General features: G+C 37.1%; 1 protein-coding gene across 1 annotated transcript in view; it reads right to left on the bottom strand.

Moving 5' to 3' along the window:
• LOC148163067 (uncharacterized) overlaps window positions 1-21707 on the bottom strand; it is a 314088-nt gene that overhangs the window by 8810 nt on the left and 283571 nt on the right. The gene's annotated exons all lie outside the window — the stretch shown is intronic.

Consider the following 21707-nt stretch of genomic DNA (forward strand, 5'->3'; position numbering starts at 1 on the left):
AGAGAAGAATAAAACATGAGCAAGAATAACAAAAAAATAATAAAGTTATACTTTGACATTCACATTACAATACAAATCTCTGCAAAGGAAAAAAAAACATTTCTTTCAATAGATTATTGCTATTTGATATTTCAAAAGGTGGCCATGATCCTAAATTTTCTTCTGTCCTCTTGTGCTCATTAAGACATAAAAAAATGAAAGGTGATAATTTATCTTATATATCTATACTGTCCAGATTCAGAGACCTTATTTTTTAGGAGATAGCTCATTTAGTAGGAATTCATTGGCACAATGTGGCCAAAATAAAACTTGCTGTACAAAGTTTGGCTACCACAGGTCTATATTATTTTTTTTTCATTTTGCTTCTAGAAATACTAGCAATTTATTATTTCCTGGAATATAATTCCTATAATTTATACAATCTCCCTGTTTAGAGAAAAAAAATTTTCTTTGGCTTAATATGTCAGGTAAATAGGCAGAAATAAAATAAAAATCAACATCACTTAATTTTAAAAACAGAAGACCTCTTTCTACCATTTCTTCAAGGTCCTAAGAACATTTTTCCTACGTTTTTGCACCAAACACAAAATCATACTTGGGAAAAAGTCAAAGAATGCTGGGTGGTAGTTTCCCCTTAGAAATTGATAGTGTCTTTTTAGAGAGAAGGAGATATGTCTTTTCATAAAATTTTCTTTAGCGACATACAGAATCCTTAAGATAAATTTTAATTGCACACTCATAATCTTTAGGCATTTATAAAAGAGATGACTTTATGTAGATACATTCTGAAAAGTATTCAATAGGGTATTCTATATATGACAATGAAACTTTTTTACTGTATAGCCCTCACAGATTTATTTCTATGAAAAGGAGCTCATATTCTTGTAAATACATGAAGTCATTATGTTGCTTTTGATAACATGATAGCATTTCGTGGTGTTCACATAATGCAAAAGACAAGAGATCTTGGTAGTGTTTATTTATGTTTTATAGTAAATACTAGAAACACAAATATAAATTTTCTATCCCAAGCCAAGTGTCAACAAATATTGAAGGAAGGTGGTAACTATAATTTTTAATGGCTCTGTTCTGCAATAGCATGTATTATATAATTTACTAATATAGTGCTATTATTATAAATTAGTGACAAAGGCTTAAACCCTGACAGAAACAAAAAAAAATGATGCAATTGCACTATTTGTTAAACTCATTCACACTCAAGATAATAATAGAATATACTAAAACAGTTATAAACAATCTGGCTGTAAAACACATTGGAAGTATCTGGGCACTCAAGGTATACAAGCTTCTTAAACTCAATGAAAAAAGAACACTGTTTGAAAAAAGTCATATCAAGAATAAGAGTTGTATCACCAAATTGATTAATATCTTATCATGTGATCAGGAGTAAGGCACAACACTAAGAGTGAGATGAAAATCAGACAGCAGTACTCAGGCTGCTCTACAGAGATAAATAACTTAAATTATAAACAAGATTTTTGTTTGTTTCAAGTTTGTATTTAAATTCTAGTTAGTTAACATATGGTGTAGTATTGGTTTCAGGAGCAGAATGTAGTGATTCATTACTTACATATAACACCCAGTGCTCACCAAACCAAGTGCCCTCCTTAATACCCATCACCCATTTAGCCCAACCCCCACCCACCTCCCCTCCATCAACCCTCGGTTTGTTCTTTATACTTAAGAGTCTCTTATGGTTTGCCTCTCTCTCTTTTTTCCCCTTCCCCTATGTTCATCTGTTTTGTTCCTTAAATTCCACATATGAGAGAAATCATTTGGTTAAAAAAAATGAATAAATTATAGTCAAGAAAGTATCACTCAATAAGACTGAAGATGTAGCCTTGATTTCAAAAACCAAATGGATATATTCATTTGCATAAGAAAAATAGGGCCTCTATAATGATTAATTTATTCCTACATGATTATCTGTACTTAGAGTTTTGGTGTGGCTACAGTACAGAATGCATGAGGCATATGGTGGAGATCTCTATCAGAAATAATCTAGTATTTGGGGCACCTGGGTGGTTCAGTTGGTTAAGCATTTACTTTCTGCTCAGGTCATGATCTCAGGGTCCTGGGATGGAGCCCCACATTGGGCTTTCTGTTCGGCAGGGAGCCTGCTTTTCCCTTTCCCTTTGCCTGATGCTCCCCCTGCTTGTACTCTCTCTCTCTCTGTCAAATAAATAAATAAAATCTTAAAAAAAAAAGAAATAATCTAGTTTTTTTCTGGGACTGACTGAGCAGATCATAGAGACTGGAGCAGATTGTGGATAACTTGACTACTGCTTTTTGCTGTCTGCCACAATAGATTCAAGCCTCTGCTATAGCTTTTCTGGGACAAAGGGGAGCACAGGACTGAGTCAAATGCAGATGGCTGATAACCTGGCTCCAGCTTTTCCCTCAGTGTTACAATAAACTTTAGCCTCTGCATAAACACTGTGACAGATTTTCAGGAATGGGATGGTGCTGCACACACCCCAAACCTCCCTGCCTGGGGACAGGAGTGGGTACACACATTATGTGGCCCTTTAAAACTTGGAGTTTTGAATCCCAGCCACTGGCCAGAGATAAAATACAGGAAATCTGGGGGTCTGGGTGTACTGACAACCTGGACACAGACAGGTTAGGGCAGGGAGCTGACAAGGGCCTGGGTCACATGAGATGACTTGCTTTTCTAAGAGGACCTCCTAAGAGCAGCTGCCAGGAGTTTTGCTCCCCAGGGACAAGAAGGCAAGGTGATGCCATATTCTACCTTCTCCACCACCCCTCCCCCCCTCCTGCCCACCAGCACAGTCAGACTCCTGAAAGAAACAGAGACACTCTAGTGGAGGTTGGAGTCCCCTACACTAAACCCCACCCCCATGACCCAGCAGGGCATCTTTAGGAGGGCAAATCAGATTGTGAGCCAGCATGGCAGGCCTCTCCCTCAGAAGATCAACACAAACCCCCATATCTACCAAGTCTACTGATTAAAGAAAACTCCAAAACATCACCTAATGGCTTAACTTCAAAAACAAATCAAAGCATACCTACTTAAAGGAACCAACATTCCCCACTACAAGCAAGGAGGAACTTGGTAGAGGAAGGACCAGTGGGAAAGATCAGCCAAAACACAATAGCAGAATGTACACAGTATACTCCAGAATCACTTCCAGAAGATATTGTTGTTTTGTTGATATTTTATTGCTGTCTTTGCTGTTTTTCTAACTTTTTTTGTTTTGTTTTGTTTTTCAAAAACAAATAACCCTTTCAAGAAACAGGCAGAAGACATGAACAGACATATCTCCAAAGAAGACATACAGATGGCCAACAGACACATGAAAAAGTGCTCCACATCACTTGGCATCAGGGAATACAGATCAAAACCACAATGAAAGTCCCCCTCATACCAATCAGAATGGCTAAAATTAACAAGTCAGGAAACAACAAATGTTGGTGAGGATGCAGAGAAAGGGTTACCCTCTTGCACTGTTGGTGGGAATGCAAGCTAGTACAGCCACTCTGGAAAATAGTATGGAGATTCCTCAAAAAGTTGAAAATAGAGCTATCCTATGAGCCAGATTGCACTACTAGGTATTTACCCAAAAGACACAAACATAGTGATCTGAAGGGGCACTTGCACCTCAATGTTTATAGCAGCAATGTCCCCAATAGCCTAAATATGGAAAGAGCCCCGATATCCATCGACAGAGGAATGGATAAAGAAGATGTGGTATTATATATATATATATATATACCACATCTATATATATATATATATATATATACCACCATTGTATATATATATACATATATATATATACCACATATATATATACATATATATATATATACCACATCTATATATACATATATATATATATATATATACCACCATTGTATATATATATACAATGGAATATTACTCAGCCATCAAAAAAATGAAATCTTACCATTTGCAATGACATGGTTGGAATTGGAGGGTATTATGTAAACAAAATAAGTCAATCAGAGAAAGACAATTTTCATATGATTTCACTCATATGTGGAAATTATGAAGCAAAACAGAGGATCATAGTGGAATGGAGGGAAAATAAGAAATCAGAGAGGGAGAAAAACCATAAAAGAGTGAATTATAGGAAACAAACTGAAGGTTTCTGGAGGGGAAGGGGGTAGGGGGGATGGGGTAACTGAGTGATGGGCATTAAGGAGGGCATGTGATCTAATGAGCACTAGGTGTTATATGCAATGGATGAATAACTGAACTCTACCTCTGAAACTAATGATACACTATACGTTAATTAATTGTATTTAAATAAAATAAAATTAGAAAAAAGAAAGAATATAAAGCCTTTTATTCTTTTTGTGACTTTTAGAGGAGGAAATAAAATGAATAAATGGCAACAAAGTAGAATCTTAATGACATTATCAGACAGAAGAGTGGTTTCTATATGATTTAGAGAAGTCAATATTGTATGTGTAAAAAAGAGCATTGGTTTTCAGTCAATAACCTATGTTTGAGAATTTGGTTCTGTCAGTTTTAGTGATATGATTTGGGAAAGTTATACCAATATTCACAAGCCATAGTTTCTTCAGCTCTAAAACAATTATAATTATATCTACCTTTTAAAGTTTTTGCATGGGTTAAATGAGATACTCTACAAATGTTAGACATTTTTACCTTCCCAAGATAGAAGAGTACAATATTGTTGAGATTGTTGTGCTAAGTCTTTTTACCCTTATGAATCTTATATACCTAGTAACTAGCAGCCAATTTTGCACTATTGTATTAATTCTAATTTTCTGAATATTAGTAAGAACATGATTGTTCAATTACAAAGACTAAATTTTAGGCATTTTTAATTTATATATATAATGATAATACCAATTCTAATTTCATTTATAATTCCAAGAAGTCCAATACCTTTATTTCCCACACTATTGCATATAGTGAAAATAAAGCTGATTTAGGAGGAGCAAGGTGGCAGAGTAGGAGTCCTAAATTTCATCTGGTCCCAGGAATTCAGCTAGATAGTTATCCAACCTTTCAGAACACCTACAAACTCAGCAAGAGATTGAAGAAAAGAATAGCAACAACTCTCTGAGCAGAAAAGCGACCACTTTCTGGAAGGTAGGACATGAGGAAAAATGAATCTGAGGAGATAATATGAGAAGATAGACCCTGGGAGGGGGGGTAGGGAGCCTCTGTCAGCTGGGTACAGGCAAGTGATAGAGCAGCAGAGCACAAAATCAGGACTTTTAGAAGTCTGCTCTGCTGAGAAACTTTGCTCCAGTGGCCAAGTGGGGGGATGGAACCCTCACTGGGACAGTGTGGTCTCAGGACCCTCAGGGTCACAGAAAGACCCGGGGTGCCTGAGTGCGGCAGAGCTCCCAGGTATTGGAGCAGGGAAGCCAGCTGCAAAGACGGAGCCAAAGAGTGGGCTTTCAGCTCAGGGTTGCTGTAAAACATGATCCGTGGCACAGGTGAGCCACTGCTCTTCGAGCAGGGACCCAAAAAGCAGCAGATCCGGGGAGACTCCCCTTCCCCCTGGGAGGAGCGGCACAGGAACACACTGCAAGGATCTGATGGGTTTGGAGACTCCAAACGGGGTCATGTGCCAGAGTTAGAAATGCTCGGTCATAGGCCGGGTGAGCACGGAGTATGGCCAGAAACCAGGGAGACAGGAGTGATTGACTGCTTTTCTATGAGGGCTCACTGAGGAGTGGGGCACCGAGCTCTAGCTCCTCCAGGACCAGAGATTTTGAGGCTGCCATTTTCACTCTCATCCTCCAAAGCTGTGCAGAAAGCCTTCAGGAAACAAAACCTACCAAGAGCAAACCCAAGCAGATTACTTAGCCTGGCCCCTGGAAAGGGTGGGGCAATTTTGCCTCAGGCAAAGACATTTGAGAATCACTGCAACACGCCCCTCCCACAAAGGATCAGCAAGAACGTCCAGGCAAGACCAAGTTTACCAATCAATGAGAAAGGCAAAACCCCAGTGCTAGGGCAATACAGCACATAGAATTCATGGCTTATTTCCCATGATGCTTTATTCTTTCAAAGTTAATTTTTAAAATTTTCTTTATTCGTTTCTTTTTCTATTTATTTAGTTGAATTACTCTTCTTTCCTTTTCCAACCAACATCTTATCAATTCCTTTTTAAAAATCTTTTTTAATTTTTCATGTTTACAGTCATATTCTATCTCTTCATTGTATTTAACCTTATTTTTTGTATATATATAAGATTTTCTTTCTTTAAAATTTTGGTATACAGTTTCTTCTAACAGACCAAAATATACCCTAAATCTAGTGTATGAGGTTGTCCTAGTCTCCCACCTGATCACGTTCTCTCTTTTTATTTTTTAAATTTTTTTCAACCACCTTCTTATCAATTCTTTTTTAAAAAGTTTTTTTTTTATATATTTACAGTCATAGTCCATCCCTTCATCGTATTTACCTTACTTTTGTATATATATATACATATATATAAGTTTTTCTTTTTTTAAAATTTTGGAAGGCAAGTTCTTCTAACAGACCAAAATACAACCAAAATCTAGTGTGTGGCTCTGTTTTATTCACCAGCCTGATCATATACTTTTTTTTTTCTTCCCTTTCTTTCCTCTATGGTTTTGGGTCTCTTGTGATTTGTTTAGTGTATATTTTTCTCGGGTTGTTGATACCATTTTAGCATTTTTTTTAGCATTTGGTTCTCTCATTCATCTATTCTCCTCTGGACAAAATGACAAGACAGAAAAACCCACCTCAGAAAAAAGAACAAGAGGCAGTACCGATTGCCAGGGACCTAATCAATACAGACATTAGTAAGATGGAGCTAGAGCTCAGAATAATGATTATAAAGATAATTGCTGGGGGGGCGGGGTGGCTTAGTCATTAAGCAGCTGCCTTTGGCTCAGGTCATGATCCCAGGGTCCTGGGATTGAGCCCCGCATAGGGCTCCCTGCTCCACGGGAAGCCTGCTTCTTCCTCTCCCACACCCCCTGCTTATGTTCCCTCTCTTGCTGTGTCTCCCTCTGTCAAATAAATAAATAAGTAAATAAAACCTTAAAAAAATAATAACTGGGCTTGAAAAAAGTACAGAAGATATTAGAGAATCCCGTTCTGGAGAAATAAAAGAACTAAAATCTAACAAAGTTGAAAGAAAAAAGGCTATTAATGAGGTACAATAAAAAATGGAGGCTCTAACTGCTAGGATAAATGAGGCAGAAGACAGAATTAGTGACATAGAAGACCAAATGATAGCAAATAAAGAAGCTGAGAAAAAGAGAGAGAAATAATTACTGGATCATTAGGGGAGAATTCGAGAGATAAGTGATACCATAAAGCAAAACAACATTAGAATAACTGGGATCCCAGAAGAAGAAGAAAGAGAGAGAGGGGCAGAAGGCATATTGGAGCAAGTTATAGCAGAGAACTTCCCTAATTTGGGGAAGGAAACAGGCATCAAAATCCAGGAGGCACAGAGAACTCCCCTCAAAATCAATAATTATAGGTCAACACCCTAACATCTAATAATAAAACTCACAAGTTTGAGAGACAAAGAGAAAATCCTGAAAGAAGATTGGAACAAGAGGTCTGTGAGCTACAATGGTAGAAACATTAGATTGGCAGCACACATATCCACAGAGACCTGGCAGGCCAGAAAGGCCTGGCATGATATCTTCAGAGCACTAAATGAGAAAAATATGCAGCCAAGAATACTATATCCAGCTAAACTGTCACTGAAAGTAGAAGGAGAGATAAAAAGCTTCCAGGACAAACAAAATCTAAAAGAATTTGCAAACGCCAAACCAGTCCTACTAGAAATATTGAAAGGGGTCCTCTAAGCAAAGAGAGATCCCAAAAGTAACATAGACCAGAAAGGAACAGAGACAATATACAGTAACATTCACCTTCAGGCAATACAATGGCACTAAATTTATATCTTTCTATAGTTACCCTGAATGTAAATGGGCTAAATGCCCCAATCAGAAGACACAGGCTATCAGATTGGATTAAAAAACAAGACCCATCAATATGCTGTGTGCAAGAGACTCATTTTAGACCCAAAGACACATCCAGATTGAAAATGAGGGCGTAGAAAACAATTTACCATGTTAATGGACATCAAAAGAAAGCTGGGGTGGCAATCCTTATACCAGACAAATTAGATTTTAAGCCAAAGACTGTAATAAGAGATGAAGAAGGACACTATATCCTACTTAAAGGGTCTATCCAACAAGAAGATCTAACAATTTTAAATATCTATACCCCTAACATGGGAGCAGCCAACTATAAAAGCCAATTAATAAAATGAAAGTAACACATCGACAATAATACAATAATAATGGAGGACTTTAACACCCCCTCACTGAAATAGACAAATCATCTAAGCAAAAGATCAACAAGGAAATAAAGGCTTTAAATGACACACTGGACCAGATCGACTTCACAGATATATTCAGAACAGTCCATCCCAAAGCAACAGAATGCACATTCTTCTCTAGTGCACATGGAATATTCTCATGAATAGATCACATCCTGGGTCACAAATCAGGTCTCAACTAGTACCAAAAGACTGGGATCATTCTCTGCCTATTTTTGGACCACAATGTTTTGAAACTAGAGCTCAATCACAAGAGGAAAGTTGGAAAGAACTCAAATACATGGAGGCTAAAGAGCATCCCACTAAAGAATGAATGGGTCAACCAGGAAATTAAAGAAGAATTTAAAAAATTCATGGAAACAAATGAAAATGAAAACACAACTGCTCAAAATCTTTGGGATGCAGCAAACGCTGTCCTAAGAGGAAAGTGTATAGCAATACAAGGTTTTCTCAAGAAACAAGAAGGGTCTCAAATGCACAACCTAACCCTACACCTAAAGGACCAAGAGAAACAACAGCATATAAAGCTGAAACCCAGCAAAAGAAGAGAAGTAATAAAGAGCAGAGCAGAAATCAATGAAATAGAAACCAAAAGAATAGTAGAACAGATCAAGGAAACTATGAACTGGTTCTTTGGAAGAATTAGTAAGATTGATAAACCCCTGGCCAGACTTATCAAAAAGAAAAGAGAAAGGACCCAAATAAATAAAATCATGAATGAAAGAGGAGAGATAACAACCAACACCAAAGAAATAGAATTATAAGAACATATTATGAGCAACTATATGCCAGCAAATTAGATAATCTGGAAGAAATGCATGCATTCCTAGAGACGCATAAACTATCAAAAATGAACCAGGAAGAAATAGAAAACCTTAACAGACCCATAACCACTAAGGAAATTGAAGCAGTAATCAAAAGTCTCCCAACAAACAAGAGCCCAGGGCCAGATGGCTTCCCGGGGGAATTCTAGCAAACATTTAAAGAAGAGTTAACACCTATTCTTCTGAATTGTGCCAAAAAAAATAGAAATGGAAGGAAAACTTCCAAACTCATTTTATGAGGCCAGCATTATGTTGATCCCAAAGCCAGACAAAGATCCAATCAAGAAGAAGAACTACAGACCAATATCCCTGAGGAACACGGATGCAAAAATTCTCACCAAAATACTAGCCAATAGGATCCAACAGTACTTTGAAAGGACTATTCACCACAACCAAGTGGGACTTCTTCCTGGGCTGTAAGGTTGGTTCAACATCCGCAAATCAATCAATGTGATACAATACATTAATAAAAGAAAGAACAAGAACCATATAATCCTCTCAATAGTTGCAGAAAAAGCATGACAAAGTACAGCATCCTTTCTTGATTAAAATTCTTCAGAGTGTAGGGATAGATGGTATATACCTCAATATCATAAAAGCCATCTATGAAAAACCCACAGAGAATATCATTCTCAATGGGGAAAGCTGAAAGCTTTTCCCCTAAAGTCAGGAACACGACAAGGATGCCCACTATCACCACTGCTGTTCAACATAGTATTAGAAGTCCTAGTGGCAGCGATCAGACAACATAAAGAAATAAAAGGTATCCGAATTGGCAAAGAAGTGAAACTCTCACTCTTTGCAGATGATATGATACTTTATGTGGAAAACCCAAAAGACTCAACCCCCAAACTGCTAGAACTCATCCAGGAATTCAGTAAATTGGCAGGATGTAAAATCAATGCACAGAAATCAGTTGCATTTTTATACACCAACCAGAAGACAGAAGAAAGAGAAATTAAGGAGTCGATCCCATTTACAATTGCACCCAAAACCATAAGATACCTAGGAATAAATCTAACTACAGAAGCAAAGGAACTCAGAAAACTATTGAATACTCATGGAAGAAATTGAGGAAGACACAAAGAAATGGAAAAAAAAAAAAACTTTCCATGCTCATGGATTGGAAGAACAAATATTGTGAAAATGTCTATGTTGCCTAGAGCAATCTACATATTTAATGCAATCCCTATCAAAATACCATCAACTTTTTTTCAAAGAAATGGAACAAATAATCCTAAAATTTGTGTGGAACCAGAAAAGACTCCGAATAGCCAGAGGAATGTTGAAAAAGAAAACCAAAGCTGGGGGCATCATGTTGCCAGACTTCAAGCTCTATTATAAAGCTGTAATCAACAAGACAGTATGCTACTGGCACAAAAACAGATACATAGATCAGTGGAACAGAACAGAGAGACTCGAAATGGACCCTCAACTCTATGGTCAACTCATCTTCGACAAAGCAGGAAAGAATGTCCAAAGGAAACGAGACAGTCTCTTCAACAAATGGTGGTGGGTAAATTGAACAGCCACATGCAGAAGAATGAAACTGGACCATTTCCTTACAGTACACACAAAAATAGACTCAAAATGGATGAAAGACCTAAATGTGAGATAGGAATCCATCAAAATCCTTGAGGTGAACACAAGCAGCAACCTCTTCAGCCTTAGCTGCAGCAACTTCTTCCTAGGAACATCGCCAAAGGCAAGGGAAACAAGGGCAAAAGTGAACTATTGGGACTTCATCAAAATAAAAAGCTTCTGCACAGCAAAGGAAACAGTCAACACTACCGAAAGACAACCGACAGAATGGGAGAAGATATTTGCAAATGACATATCAGCTCAAGGGCTAGTATCCATAATCTATAAAGAACTTACCAAACTCAACACCCAAAGAACAAATAATCCAATCAAGAAATGGTCAGAAGATATGAACAGACATTCCTGCAAAGAAGACATCCAAATGGACAACAGACACATGAAAAAGTGCCCAACATCCCTTGGCATCAGGGAAATCCAACTCAAAACCTCAATGAGATACCACCGCACACCAGTCAGAATGGCTAAAATTAACAAGTCAGGAAATGACAGATGTTGGCGGGCATGCGGAGAAAGGGGAACCCTCCTACACTGTTGGTGGGAATGCAAGCTGGTGCAGCCACTCTGGAAAACAGTATGGAGGTTCCTCAAAAAGTTGAAAATAGTGCTACCCTACGACTCAGCAATTGCACTACTAGGTATTTACCCCAAGGATACAAATGTAATGATCTGAAGGGGCACATGCACCCCAATGTTTATAGCATCAATGTCCACAATAGCCAAACTATGGAAAGAGCCTAGATGTCCATTGACAGATGAATGGATAAAGAAGAGGTGGTATATATATACAATGGAATATTATGCAGCCATCAAAAATTGAAATCTTGCCATTTGCAACAACGTGAATGGAACTAGAGAGTATTATGCTAAGTAAAATAAGTCAATTAGAGAAAGACAAATATCATATGATCTCACTGATATGAGGAATTTGAGAAACAAGACAGAGGATCATAGGGGAATGGAGGGAACAATGAAACAAGATGAAACCATACAGGGCGACAAACCATAAGAGACTCTTAGTCTCAGGAAACAAACTGAGGGTTGCTGGAGTGGAGGGTGTTGGGAGTGATGGGGTGGCTTGGTGATGGACATTGGGGAGGGTATGTACTATGGTGAACACTGTGAATTGTGTAAGACTGATGAATCACAGACCTGTACTTCTGAAACAAATAATTCATTATATGGTAATAAAAAGAAATTAAAAAAAGAAATCTGATTTATCCTAAATGTTGTTACTAAAAACATTAAATATAGTGGTATTTACTTAAATATAATTTAAGGAAATAGTTATGAAAATAAAGTGTACACACAGCAAAATTATGAGAAGTACAAATTCTTACAGTGACCATTTTAGTAATAATAACTGCTAATAGCTTGAATTATATGTAATGATACTCATGTCAGTAACTTTGAGAAAAAGTCTTGATATTCATATGAAACGAGACAACTTTTTTATGTTATGTTATGTTATTTTATTTATTTTTTAATTTGATTTTAAATTTAAATTCAAAATTAACATAGAATGTATTATTAGTTTCAGAGGTAGAGTTCAGTGATTCATTTGTTATATATAACACTGTTTTCATTACAGTATTTTATTTTTTTAAAGGAATAAAAATCTATTGACCACAGTTTACCAGTAGTTAAAGTAAACAATATACAGTTGGATAACATTCTGAATACTACAAATTTATTTTTCCTGGTTTCTGCTGAGCTTACATGTGATGTATGAATTGGGGTAAAGATGAAACATACAGTTCAAGAATTTAGATTACAGACGTTTGTTCACTCACTTATCCTAGCAGGTCTTAAGTTGCCAACATCTCTAACCATCTGATTATGTTTAGGTTTCCATGAATGAAGTCTTAGTCATTCCAAGAATCATGACCTTTTATTAGTCAATGTAGCACACGGATTTCAACTTCTTGAAAAGGAATGGTTTACTAGAATGAACCTTTAAATGTCCATTTAACTAAGGTTTGGTCACCTACTTAGAACACACGAGAACTTGTTTCGTTTTCTTATTTAGGTGGGGAGGTGGTTGGTAGTGATAAAATTTTCCTTTCAGGGATCTTGCAAATAAACTTGCATTTATATGACTGTAGATATGGCTATGGATTCTGGTATGGCTGCTTTTAAATTGTCCAACTTAAATTGTTTATATTATATTTAAATTGTCCAGTTAGTAACAAAACTTGAAAGGCTAAAGCTTCAGGAAAAATTACAATTTAACTTTCCATGATTTATTTCTTATGTTGCTGAAAATAATGCTATCCCAGAAACATGGACTTATCCATGGTTGTGAAATGCTGTTTTGTTTTGGTGAATGTTAAACAAAGATAGATAGGAAGGAAGGAAGGGAAGAAGGAAGGAAGGAAGGAAGAAAGAAAAGAAAACCATTTACATATGTATTTTTACATATACACACATACACAAACCCAAATAAACCAAAAACCCAGAATGGTCCTTAGTCATATAGGAGTTAAACACAAAATTCTGACTGAGTAATAAGTATGAAGATTTCTGCCAACATTTAGAAAAGGTGTTCTCAAATGCAGGGAATAATATACCATGGTCTCAAATATTTGTATATATATTCTCACTCTCTCTTTTTCCCTTTGCTCATTTGTTTCTTAAATTCCACATGTGAGTGAAATCACATGGAAAAAAATTCCACACTCATGGATTGGAAAAACAAATATCATTAAAATGTCCATATTACCTAAAGCAATCTATACATTTAATGCAACCCCTATCAAAATACAAACAGTATTTTCCACAGAGTTAGAACAAACAATCCTAAAGTTTATATGGAACCACAAAAGACGCCAAATAGCCAAAGCAATCTTGAAAAAGCAAAGCAAAGCTGGAGGCATCAGAATTCTGGACTACAAAGCTCTAGCGATCAGGACAGTATAGTACTAGCACAGAGCAGAGAGACAGACACATAGTTCAATGAAAAAGAATAGAAAACCCAGAAATGAACCCACATCTATATGGTCAATTAATCTTCAAGAAAGCAGGAAAGAATATCCAATGGAAAAAAGACAGTGTCTTCAACAGATGGTATTGGGAAAACTGGACAGCAACATGCAAAAGATTGAAACTGGACCACTTTTTTTACACTACACAAAAATAAAATCAAAGTGGATGAAAGACCTAAATGTGAGAAAGGAAACTATGAAAATTCTAGAGGAGAACACAGGTAGTAACCTCTTTGACATTAGCTGTAACAACTTTTTTTCTAGCTATGTCTTCTGAGGCAAGGGAAACAAAAGCAAAAATAAACTATTGGGACTTCATCAAAATAAAGAGCTTTTATACAGGCAGGAAGCAATAAACAAAACTAAAAGGCAACCTACTGAATAGGAGAAGATATTTGCAAATTATATACTGAATGAAGGGTTAGTATCCAAAATATATATAGAATTTCTAAAACTCAACAAACAAAAAATCAAATAATCCAGTTAAAAAATAGGCAGAAGACATGAACAGACATTTCTCCAAAGCTGACATACAGATAGCTAACAGACAAATGAAAAGAAGCTCAACATCGCTCATCATGAGGGAAATACAAGTCAAAACTATAATGACATATCACTTCACTCCTGTCATAATAGTTAAAATTAACAACGCAGGAAACAACAGGTGTTGGAGAGGATGTGGAGAAAGGGGAACCCTCTTATACTGTGGGAATGCAAACTGGTGCAGCCATTCTGGAAAACAGTATGGAGTTTCTTCAAAAAGATGAAACCAGAGAGAAACTAACCATAAGAGATTCTTAATCTCAGGGAACAAAGTGAGGGTTGCTGGAGTGGAGTGGGGGTGGGAAGGATGGGGTGGCTGGGTGATGGACATTGGGGAGGGTATGTACTATGATGTGCTCTGTGAATTGTGTAAGACTGATGAATCACAGACCTATACCCCTGAAACAAGTAATACATTATATGTTAATAAAAAAAAAGTTAAAAGTAGAACTACCCTATGATCCAGCAATTGCACTAGGAAATTAACCAAAGGATATGAAAATACTAATTTGAAGGGGCACATTCACCATGATACTTATAGCAGCATTATCTAGCCAAATTTTGGAAAGAGCCCAAAGGTCCATCGACTGATGAATGGATATGGAAGATACACACACACACACACACACACACACACACACACACACACACACACAATGAAATATTACTCAGCCATAAAAGTGAATGAAATCTTGCCATTTTCAACGACATGGATGGAACTAGAGAGTGTAATGCTAAGTGAAATAAGTCAGTCAAAGAAAGGCAAATGCCATGTGATTTCACTGACATATGGAATTTAAGAAACAAAACAGATGAACATACCAAAAAAAAAAAAAAGGCAAACCAGAAAACAGTTTTAACTAAGAAGAATAAACTGAGCATTACTGGACAGGAAGTGGGTGAGGGTAAGATTAAATGGTTGATGCTATTAAGGAGGGCACTTGTGATGAACACAGGACATTGTATGTAAGTGATGAATCACTAAATTCTATACCTGAAAGTAATATTACACTCTATGTTAACTAACTGGGATTTAAATAAAAACTTGAAAAAAATCAATTTTATTTCTATATACTTGCAATGAAGAATACTTTAATAAAATTAAAAATTCCATTTACAATAGTAGTAAAAAGAAAACTTTGCAATAAATTTAATAAAATATGTTCAAAAATCATACTTTAAAAAAGTATAAAACATTGAAAGAAATTTTAAAAGATCTAAATTAATGGAAAACATTCCATGTTTATGGATCAGAAGACTTAATATTGTTGAATGGCAATACTTCACAAATTAACCTACAGATCAACACAATCTCTATCGGAATCTCAGTTGATTTCTTTTAATGAATCAACAAGCTGATCCAAAAACTTATATGTAATTGTAATGGACATAAAATAGCCAAAACAGTCCTAAAAATGAATAAAGTAGGAGTACATATAGTTCCAGATTTCAAAATATACTACAAAGCAATGGTAATTAAGGCAATGTGGTAATGGCACAAAGTTAGGCCTATAGATCAATGGAATACAATTGAGATCCAGAAATAAGACCATAGATCTCTGATCAACTCATTTTTGACAAGAAGCCAGTATGATTCCATGGGGAAAAATAGTCGCTTCAACACGTGGTATTGAGTCAAATGGACAATCACATGCAAAGAATGAATTGTTCCCTCACATCACATGATACAGAAAAAGCTAACTTAAAATGCATCAAACACCTAAATGTAAGAACTAAAACTATAAAATTATTAGAAAGTAATATAGCTATAAATCTTCACAATCGTGGATTGAGCAAATGATTCTTAGATATGACACCCAAATTATGAACAAGATAAGGAAAACAATGGATAATTTGGTTTACATTAAACTTTAGAAGTTTTGTTTTGCAAAGAACACCATCAAAAAATAAACAAAAAGACAATCCATAGAATGATACAACCTATTTGCAAATTATATATCCATTAAAAAAACATGTATTCAGCAAATATAAAGAACTCCTATAACTCAATAACAAAGAACAATAAAAATATAAGAACATAAAGGAGAGACGGGAGGAAAAGATGGCAGAGGAGTAGGGAACCCTATTCCAAACTGTCCCCGGAATTGAGCTGGATTTCTACCAGACCACTCTGAACACCCATGAAATAAGCCTGAGATGTAAGAAGATAGATCTGGATCTCTACAAACAGAATATTGCAGGCAGTTGGCTTCGAGGTGTGAAGCGGGGAGCCGTGATTCAGCGGGCACATATCTGAAGATAAAGGGAAGGGGGAGGGAGCTGAGCCGTCAAGATCCTGCACCGTCAGTGAGTGATACCCTCCTGCACTGGGGACAGGGCACAGACTCACAGACCGGTAGCGGTGGGGAAAGGACATTAGGGCAGCCTCGTGGACTGAAACCTGGAGCAGCGGGGCCAGACATGCGAACAGGGGCTGCTGGAGCTGTTACAAGCACAAAGGGCAGAGACGTACCCTGACTTGGAGGCAAGGACTGGGATCGTTGCTGAGGAGCACACAACCCAAGATGCTGCAGTATTTAGCAGCATAGACAGAAACAGAGATAGTGTGGCCTGGAGAGATCACTGAAGAAAAGACTGAAATCTCTCTGCACTGAGGCAGAGGAATGGTAATGATCTCTTCTGTTCTGACTCTCAGAAGAGACAGAGATCTGCCAGAGAAAGCTGCCAGAGAACAAAAGCCTCAAAAAACTGGTTTTCATTGAGCCCATTCCCCCACACAGAGGGCAGGCAACTCTGCCCAAACAGGGTTGCCTAAGTAACAGCGAGGCAGGCCTCTCCCCCCAGAAGACAGGCTGGGAGAACAATAGGCTGGCAACTCTAAGGTCCCTATAAAACAAGTGCATCTTGCTTGGGTTGTGGTCAATAATTGGACGCTGTACATTCCCTCAACCACCTCTCAACAGAATGACTAGGAAGAGGAACCCCCAAAATAGGAAAGACTCAGAGACTGTGACTAATGGCACAGATTTACAAATGGATACAGATATAACCAAGATGTCAGAAATGGAATTCAGGGTAGCAATTGTGAAAACAATAGATAGGATGGAGAAATTGATTAAGGGCAACATAGAGTCTCTAAGGGCAGAAATGAAAGCTGAATTGGCAGAACTTAAAAATGCTATCAATGAGATCCAATCTAATCTAGATAATCTAACAGCTAGGGTAAGTGAGGCAGAAGAACAAATTAGTGACCTAGAAGACCAATTAATAGGTAAAAAGGGAAAAGAGGAGGCCAGGGAAAAACAACTCATAAGTGACACCATGAAACGTTCCAATGTCAGAATTATTGGGAACACTGATGGGTGAAGAGAGAGAGGGCTAGAAAATATATTTGCGCAAATCGTAGCTGAGAACTTCCCTAATCTGGGGAAGGAAACAAACATTTGTGTCCTAGAGTAGAGAGGACCCCTCCCAAAATCAAGGAAAACAGGCCAACGCCCCGGCAAGTAATAGTAAAACTCACAAATCTTAGAACCAAGGAAACAATCTTAAGGGCAGTTAGGGGAAGAGATTCTGTATGTACAGAAGGAGGAACATTAGAATAATGTCAGACCTATCCACAGAGACCTGGCAAGCCAGAAAGGACTAGCAAGATATATTCAGGGTACTAAATGAGAAGAACATGCAGCCAGGAATACTTTTTTCAGCAAGGCTGTCATTTAGAATGGATGGAGAGATGCAGAGCTTCCAAGACCGGCAGAAACTGAAAGGATATGTGACCACTAAGCTGGCCCTGAAAGAAATATTAAGGGAGGTTCTATAAAAGGAGAAAGACCCCAAGAGTGATGTAGAATAGAAATTTACAGAGACAATCTATAGAAACAAGGACTTCACAGGAAAAATAACAATAAATCCATATCTTTCAAAAATAACTCACATGAATGGCATAAATGATCCCATAAATGGCACAGGGTTGGAGACTGGTTAAAAAGACAGGAACCATCCATATGTTGTCTACAAGAGACTCATTTTGAGCCTAAAGATATATCCAGACTGAAAGTGAAGGGATGGGGATCCATCTTCCATGCCAACAGATCTCAAAACAAAGCTGGGGTAGCAATTCTTATATCAGACAAATTAGATTTTAAGCTAAAGACTGTAGTTAGAGACACAGAAGGACACTATATCATTCTTAAAGGGTCTATCCAACAAGAAGATCTAACAATTGTAAATATCTATGCCCCCAACATGGGAGCAGCCATCTACATAAGCCAACTGTTCACCAAAATAAGGAGTCTTATTGATAACAATACGTTAATTGTAGGAGACCTCAATACTCCACTTTCACCAATAGACAGATCACCTAAGCAGAAAATCAACAAAGAAACAAGAGCTTTGAATGACACACTCGACTAGATGGACCTCATAAATATATACAGAACATTCCAGCCTAAAACAACAGAATACTCATTCTTCTCAAGCGCACACGGACCTTTCGGGAGAATAGACCACATACTGGGTCAAAAATTAGGTCTCAACTGATACCAAAAGATCGAGATTATTCCCTGCATATTCTCAGACGATAATGCTTTAAAAGTGGAACTCAATCACAAGAAAAAATTTGGAAGAAATTCACACACTTGGAAGCTAAAGACCACTCTGCTCAAGAAAGTTTGGGTCAAACAGGAAATCAAAGAAGAACTTAAACAATTCATGGAAACCAATGAGAACGAAAACACATGGGTACAAAACCTATGGGATACTGCAAAAGCAGTCCTAAGGGAGAAATACATAGCCATCCACACCTCATTCAAAAAAATAGAAAAATCCCGAATTCACCAACTAACATTACACCTTAAAGAACTAGAGAAAAATCAACAAGCAATGACTAAGCCACACATTAGAATAGAAAAAATTAAGATTAGAGCATAGATCAATGAATTAGAAACCAGAAACAGAGTAAATCAGAACAACAGAAGGTAGTTCTTTTAAAGAATTAATAAGATCGGTAAACCACTGGCCAGACTTATCCAAAAGAAAAGGGAAAGGACCTAAATTAATAAAATTATGGATGAAAGGGGTGAAATCATAACTAACATCAAGGAAATAGAAACAATTATTGGAAATTAGTATCAACAACTATATGCCAATAAACTGAGCAACCTGGATGAAATGGGTGCCTTCCTGAAAACCTATAAACTCCCAAGAATGAAACAGGAAGAAATTGACAACCTGAATATGCCAATAAATAACGAGATTGAAGCAGTGACCAAAAACTTCCCCAAAAACAAGAGTCCAGGGCCTGATGGATTCCCTGGAGAATTCTACCAAACATTCAAAGAAAAAAAAATACCAATTTTCCCGAAGCTGTTTCAAAAAATAGAAACAGAAGGAAAGCTTCCAGCCTCATTCTATGAGGCCAGCATTACCTTAATCCCCAAACCAGGCAAAGACCCCATCAAAAAGGAGAATTTCAGACCGATATCCCTGATGTATATGGATTCCAAAATCCTCAACAAATTCCTAGCTAATAGGATCCAACAATACATTAAAAGGATCATCCACCACAACCATGTGGGATTTATCCCTGGGACATGAGGGAGGTTCAACATTCGCAAATCAATGTGATAGAAAACTAACAAGAGGAGAGAGAAGTACCATATGGTCCTCTCAACTGATGCAGAAAAAGCATTTGACAAAATACAGCATCCTTTCCTGATTAAAACTCTTCAGAGTATAGGGATAGAGGGAACATTTCTCAAGTTCATAAAATATATCTATGAAAAACCCACAGCAAATATCATCATCCTTGGGGAAAAGCTGAGAGCATTTCCCTTAAGACCTGGAACACGACAAGGATGCCCACTCTCATCACTATTGTTCAACATAGTTCTAGGAGTCCTAGCAACAGCAATCAGACAACAAAAAGAAATAAAATGTATTCAAATTGGCCAAGAAGAAGTCAAACTCTCTCTTCACAGATGACATGATACTTTATGTGGAAAACCCAAAAGACTCCACCCCCAAATTACTAGAACTCATACAGCAATTCAGGAATGTGGCAGGCTACAAAATCAATGCACAGAAATCATTTGCTTTTTATACACTAACAATGCAACTGTTGAAATAAAAATTAGAGAAACGATTCCATTTACAATAGCACCAAAACCCGTAAGATATCTTGGATTAAACCTAACCAAGGAGGTAAAGCATCTGTACTCTAGGAACCACAGAACACTCATGAAAGAAATTGAAGAAGATGCAGAAAGATGGAAAAACATTCCATGCTCATGGATCGGAAGAATAAACATTGTTAAAATGTCTATGCTACCCAGAGCAATCTATACTTTCAATTCCATCTGGATCAAAATTCCAATGATATTTTTCAAAGTGCTGGAACAAACAATCCTAAAATTTGTATGGAATCAGAAAATACCTCAAATCACCAAGGAAATATTGAAAAAGAAAAACCAAGCTGGGGGCATCACGTTGCCCAATTTAAAGCTTTATAACAAAGCAGTGATCACCAAGATGGCATGGTACTGTCACAAAAACAGACATATAGACCAATGGAACAGAATAGAGAGCCCAGATATGGACCCTCAACTCTATGGTCAAATAATCTTCCACAAAACAGGAAAAAAAATATGCAATGGAGAAAAGACAGTCTCTTCAATAAATGGTTTTGGGAAAATTGGACAGCTATAGACAGAAGAATGAAACGCAACCATTCTCTAACACCCTACACAAAGATAAACTCAAAATGGATGAAAGACCACAAAGTGAGATAGGAATCCATCCAATCCTAGAGAACATAGGCAGTAACCTCTTCAACATCGACCACAGCAACTTCTTTCAAGATACATCACCAAAGGCTAGTGAAAAAGAAGGGAAAATGAACTTTTGGGATTGATCAAGATAAAAAGCTTCTGCACAGCAAAGGAAACAGTTAACAAAACAAAGAGGCAACCCACAGAATGGGAGAAGATATTTGCAAATGTCATCATAGAGAAAGCTCTTGTATCCAAGATCTATAAAGAACTTCTTAAACTCAACACCCAAAAAACAAATAAGTCAAAAAATGGGCAGAAGACATAAACAGACACTTCTTCAAAGAAGACATACAAATGGCTAACCCACACATGAGAAAATGTTCATCATCATTAGCCATTCAAAGCAAAACCACATTGAGATACCACCTTACATCAGTTAGAATGGCAAAAATTGACAAGGCAAGAAACAACAAATGTTGGAGAGGTTGTGGAGAAAGGGGAACCCTATTACACTGTTGGTAGGAATGCAAGTTGGTACAGCCACTTTAGAAAACAGTGTGGAGGTTCCTCAAAAAATTAAAAATAGAGCTACGCTATGACCCAGCAATTGCACTCCTGGGTATTTACCCCAAAGACACA

The sequence above is a fragment of the Eumetopias jubatus genome, unplaced genomic scaffold (assembly GCF_037043125.1).
Source record: "Eumetopias jubatus isolate StellerSeaLion01/CBP00866 unplaced genomic scaffold, mEumJub1_p1.0 scaffold_11, whole genome shotgun sequence".
NCBI classification, from domain to species: Eukaryota; Metazoa; Chordata; class Mammalia; order Carnivora; family Otariidae; genus Eumetopias; species Eumetopias jubatus.